Genomic DNA, 5,466 nt, shown 5'->3' with positions numbered 1-5,466 from the left:
ATGTAACGAGAACGAGAACGATGAATGGTGAACGGTCAGTCGACGACAATGTCAATGAAACGTGTCGGAGGACGAATAAAATAATGAAAGTTCTGTGCAGGAGGCAACAAAACTGCGAAGCTCCATCCCCGAATTTCTGGTACGGTGCACAGAGAGGACAGCTGCCGGGTTGAAACTTTAAACAGCCAGCGGGCCCATAAAAACACAGAAGGTGAAGGGTGACTCTACCGCAGGTGATTGGGAGGCGTTTTTTTTTTTTAAGACAGCACAGATTGGGGCATGGCGCGTGTTAAACCTATGGGAAAAACGTTGGGTTAGGGTTTTTGGTTAGGGTTAGGGTTAGGGTTAGGGTTGGGGTTAGGGTTAGGGTTTGATGGTTAGGGTTAGGATTAGGATTAGGGTAAGGTTTAGGGATAGGGTCCCCAATAGATTTTTAGGGTCCCCAATCTGCGCCGTCTAAAAAAACACGCAATCGGGAGGTCGTTCCTCTACGGTGGTTGAAGCGGGAGTCATTTGATGCATGCAGCGCGCGAAGGATCGTGTGACATATCGCACGTGCGATGGGTGACGCGCGAATAGCGGTCGCGATTGGTCAAAAGTAACATTAATGATAATAATTACGCACTTATTACGCACCAAAATCTACAAAGATTGGATTAACACTATTATAATGAATAATAAATCTACGTAACGTGTGCTACATTATTTTGCAACACGACATGACCGTGAACTGGTCTGAACCAGATTATAAGGTCAAACAACTGTGCATGGAAATTTCCACTAGCTATGTAAGGCTGTAGGAATCTTACTGATATTCAATACGGAAACAGTGGCAAATTAAACTGGCCAAAACACAGGGCTGCTACACACAAAGTAATGAGCGGCTAATCGAGCCGCTATACACTGTAAAAAATGCGACATGCGACATGTTTATGAACTAAACACAGTGTTAAAAATATAAACACTTTGTTTAACATCTAAACACCCGGTGTGTATAGCACGTTTAAAGTATTGAGAGTTAAAGTGTTTAGCTTGGAGTGTTTAGTTGGAGTGTTTATTCTGGTCACGCTATGTTAATCTAAATATGTCCATATATACATGTAAAAGTGTTGGAAATGGTGTGTAAATTGCAATTTCTAGTTTCCTTTTATCACAAGAAAGTGGAAACTGTTACGACAACAAGATGCACTATGAAATAATTCATGTTTTATGCCTTTCATGGAAATGCCTCATCAATAAGGAAAAATGATAACCTAAAAATATGTAATACAACTGTAAAAAAATTATATTTTGGTTTCCCATGTACAGTCCTGTATTTTAACTGCTAGAAAAAAATGGGAATTGCCTTTGTTAATGATTTCGTTCATGGTTTAGGGCATTACCCAAATATTTGTTGGTTAGGCCTAAACACTTCTACTGTCAGGGTAAACAGACGCGTTTACATTTAGAACGCCTCGTAAACACGTTCTAAACGCCGCACATGTTTAACATAAACACTGTGATATTACTCGTACTCTACAAGTCAGCAGCGCATGTGACATGACGGCCGCGGCCACAACGCACGCAGTGGTGCCCTGTGCGTGCGCTTCTAGCGCACACTCGTGCTATGCCTATTATTATGACCATAATCAATGCACAATTGGCGGGAAAGGAGATGTGCGCGTACGTACCTGTACGGATGGATCTGTCTGATTGGCTGGCTGGTGCTGCCCTAGCAGCGTGAACAAATACTCAGTATGTGCGTAGGCCTACAGTATGTGCGCATTCGTTTTAGGCTTGGTACACACACTACACTGTACTTACGACTCGATCGACTGCACTGACTGTTGTACTGCATTAAAGCTAAAGGCCAAGGAGCGGATCTAGCTAAGATGGCGTCGAAGCGATAAAGTTCTAGCCTGGCCGGCCTGCATGAAAGCGGTAAGTCTGCTAAGCCTGCTAAGTCGGTGAATATCAAGATTTATTGCAAAATTGCCCTCGTTTAATGTAAAACTGTAGTAGGCGTAGAAATAGGCTAGGCCCTTAAAGATTTTGCTCGTTTGTTTTAGTTTTCTATTTCTAAATCTAACGGTTAACGTTTATAGAACGGGGAACGCTCTAACTGTAACGTGTTAGTGTTGTTAACGTTACAATAGGCCTACACTCTATAGATAACCGGTACCGTAGTTATGGGTTAACTCGGCCTAGCGGGTAAACTCACTGTATCTTTTACGAAGTTATGAAGTATCTTTCATGTGAATGACGATGGGTTAGTGACTTTATTTTGAGTGAAATTCAGTTTTATTCCCTGTAAATTCTTTATAACTCAACAGGTGGTGAAAATTGAATGTAAAGCCCGTTAGGATGTCTTGGAAAGGGATGCCGATGACACCAAAGTGGGTGACGATGATGTCCTGACGACTGTATAAATTCTGCAAGACATTACCTCTGCTGGCAGAGAACGAGGCATGCTGCAGTCAGCAGAGTAAATCAACTGGGGATAGTACATCACTGTATACTACCCATGTGGAAAGTGGAAATCAAGTAAGTACTCAAAATTGCAGTGCCAAATCAATGAATATTATGTACTTAAAGGGCATGTTAATGATTTTCTATAAAACGCAGATTTTAGATGCTTTAAGTTCTTCTGTTTTTTTTGTCTGTTTGTTTGTTTTGTTTTTGTTTTTGTTTTGTTTTTGTTTGTTTGTTTGTTTGTTGTTGTTGTTGTTGTTGTTTTTTTTTTTGGGGGGGGGACCTACTCCCGACTCCCGAATCCATTCCATTACCTAAAATAAATATGGAAAATTGATTTATTGCAAATATTGTTGAAAGTGTAAATTTCAGGATGTGAAAATCTTCACCCAAGAGATAAAGGATACAGTAATGGTCGTAACTCTGCTTGATAATGATGATGAATAAGAAAGAAGCAACAACAACAAAAAGACTTGAACTATGTCCAGAAAATTCAGCAAAGTGAGTAAAAACTGACGCAAGACACTAAGTGCTAATGTGACAAAGGGATTCTGTCATTCCTTTTAATTTGAACTTGCTTATGGATTCAGTCAACTTCTTTGCTACCCATTCATTTTCAGAATCTATGGGAGCAGTTAAGTCCATTGTATTGCAAAGCCAACTGATTTGTTTTCCTTGTGTAATCATTTCTTTTTACCAGCACCAGTACGTCATGGAAGAATTGATCAGGGATCACGCCAAACCTGTCTGGATTAGAATGAAAGATGCATGTGCTTACTTCTGTACAACCCGTCTAAAAGTGCAAACATCTGAGGATTACAAGGACATCGCAAGATATACTGATATATAGTATATCTATAGGCCTACATGCCATATGAAGAAAATGAACCATGGATAAAAATTTTGAATATTAATAATCTTTTTCCCGCTAGCCATGTGATGTCTCACATCGTCATGATGGACTACAGACCTATTAGGAGGCATCCCACCTGTTAGAGCAACCTTTCTATTGTTTTTTTTTTCTTCACTGACAGTGTGCATGTAAACCTGTATACATTGTACTAGAATAAAGTAAATCATATGGGGGATGATAGGGTTTCAGTTCTCCGTGTGTGTGTATGCGTGTGTGTATTACATAATGACGAACCTCTAAAGAAATATGAAGGTAGGGGGCCTATATAATTCGAAGAGGAATTCAATGCTTATTTGATGAAAATTGGTTTTGAAATGGCAGGGATATCCAAAACAAAGCGATTCTATTGTCCTCTGTGCTTACGATAATGGTCACCTTCATTCTTATTGCTCATAGATATGTGTAATTGTCTTTTTTAACAGCTAGTACGTAAAATTGTAATTTTATCTAATATGTAAAGACACTTGCTCGAAATCGTTTTGCACTATTAAGAAAAACAGTTTTATTCACTTCATTTTATTCATCAACCAATGTCCTTGTAATTCACTGTTAAGATATTACTCAAGAACTTTGTTCAATTGGCTTTCTGTTATACTCTTGTGCAAAAAGGAATATAGAAATCAAAACAAATCAAATCAAAGTATCTGCCATTTCATTTTTTTCCCCTCAGGTGCTTCCTATACAATCAGCAGATATTGGACGCAATTAGGTGTGGAAGTAGTTGTATTTGTTCGGAATTCTTTGCAATTTTCTTGTAGACCTGATAGGAAATGCAGTATTCAGTAATTAATATTTTCTTTCTGAGATATTCTTGAAATCCGTCACATGGAGAGAGGTATTAGAAATGTAGTACAACATGTATGGAGAATAGGGAGGAGTCTTGCAACTGACTGACAAATTGACAAGGGAGGAGTCTTGCTGATCACATTGCGTGTTCATGACAGCCTTGCATACCCTCCCGCCTCCAGTTGCAATGCATTATTTTTTCTTTGTTCATATCCTCTTGTCTTTACCAAAAATTCTGCTGTGTCGAGATTGAAAGTAGCCCTCCATACCATGATTATGTGGAGTATGATGAGACTGATTGGACTCTAATAGACTATTCAAGTATACCCATTGAGTTTGACTTCTTTCTCCAAGGTTCTAGCAAGGTACAGTTGTAGAAGTTTTTTTTCTCACTCACCCCTTAAAATCCACTAACATTCTAATATTTCTCTCAAAAATGTTAGTCTCTCTATGATGGAGTGCATCATCTATACTCCCTGATCAGTACCAATACGACCATAGTGTTGTGCATGGTATAATTTGCCGTGAGCCTAATCTGGTTCGGGTACCTAAAGCACTTTGCCAATAATTGATGCAATCTTGGATTTGTTCACAGACTGCAGTTATGTTCCTGGAGGTGTTACATATATGTCATGCTTCCGAAGCGTTGAGTTGCAATTCACAATCAACAAGTTTATTAGTTTGTTTTACAATACTAAGAATTAGTTCTGAACACAGTAGAAAGAAGGCAATTCTTGAAAGTAGGCCAAGAATTACATGTGACTGAAAAGTAATTGTTAAATGCAATATTTTTTTTCTCCAAAATGAGTTGTGTGCCATTTCCTGCATATACATGTACAAACTTTACTGTCTGTATAGGACAGAATTTCATTTATGTCTTCGTGTACATGCCAGTGACTCCCAGGTATCTTGCATTTAACTCAGTATGGTGTCGTATAGCAAAACATGGCAACAGCTAAAGTTGAAATCCAGTCCAGATACAAGTTAGTCTGATAAGAAAGAGTAGAATTTAAGAGTTCATTGGTAAAATTTTGATCGAAATCGGATGTAAAATAAGGAAGTTATGACATTTTGAAGTTTCGCTAATTTTTGAGGAAACAGTTCTTGAATGGCTAATATGAATATGCAAATCGATGGCAACGTGGGCATGTCATTCCCTCACAACTTACTTAATTTAAAGTTTTTCATCCAAACGCAATTATTCCCGAGGCTCAAGTACTGATATATCTAACTCATCACTTTCTGAAGTTATTCAACCAGTAATACCATAATGTTTCACATTTCATCAACATAAACATTGAATTTCATCATTTTTT

General features: G+C 38.4%; 1 long non-coding RNA gene across 1 annotated transcript; it reads left to right on the top strand.

Annotated features, from left to right (window-relative positions):
- Positions 1–1,855: 1,855 nt before the first annotated feature.
- Positions 1,856–3,218, top strand: LOC139723532 (uncharacterized). Its single transcript, XR_011710363.1, has 3 exons — positions 1,856–1,920; positions 2,313–2,523; positions 3,152–3,218. It is a non-coding gene; the product is annotated as an uncharacterized lncRNA (long non-coding RNA).
- The last annotated feature ends 2,248 nt before the right edge of the window (positions 3,219–5,466 follow it).

Source organism: Diadema antillarum, unplaced genomic scaffold (assembly GCF_040938485.1).
Source record: "Diadema antillarum isolate AM-2024a unplaced genomic scaffold, OU_Dant_1.0 scf00000192, whole genome shotgun sequence".
Classification (NCBI taxonomy): domain Eukaryota; kingdom Metazoa; phylum Echinodermata; class Echinoidea; order Diadematoida; family Diadematidae; genus Diadema; species Diadema antillarum.
The sequence above is the reverse complement of the archived record's forward strand: the minus strand, read 5'-3'. Positions and strand labels throughout refer to the sequence as shown.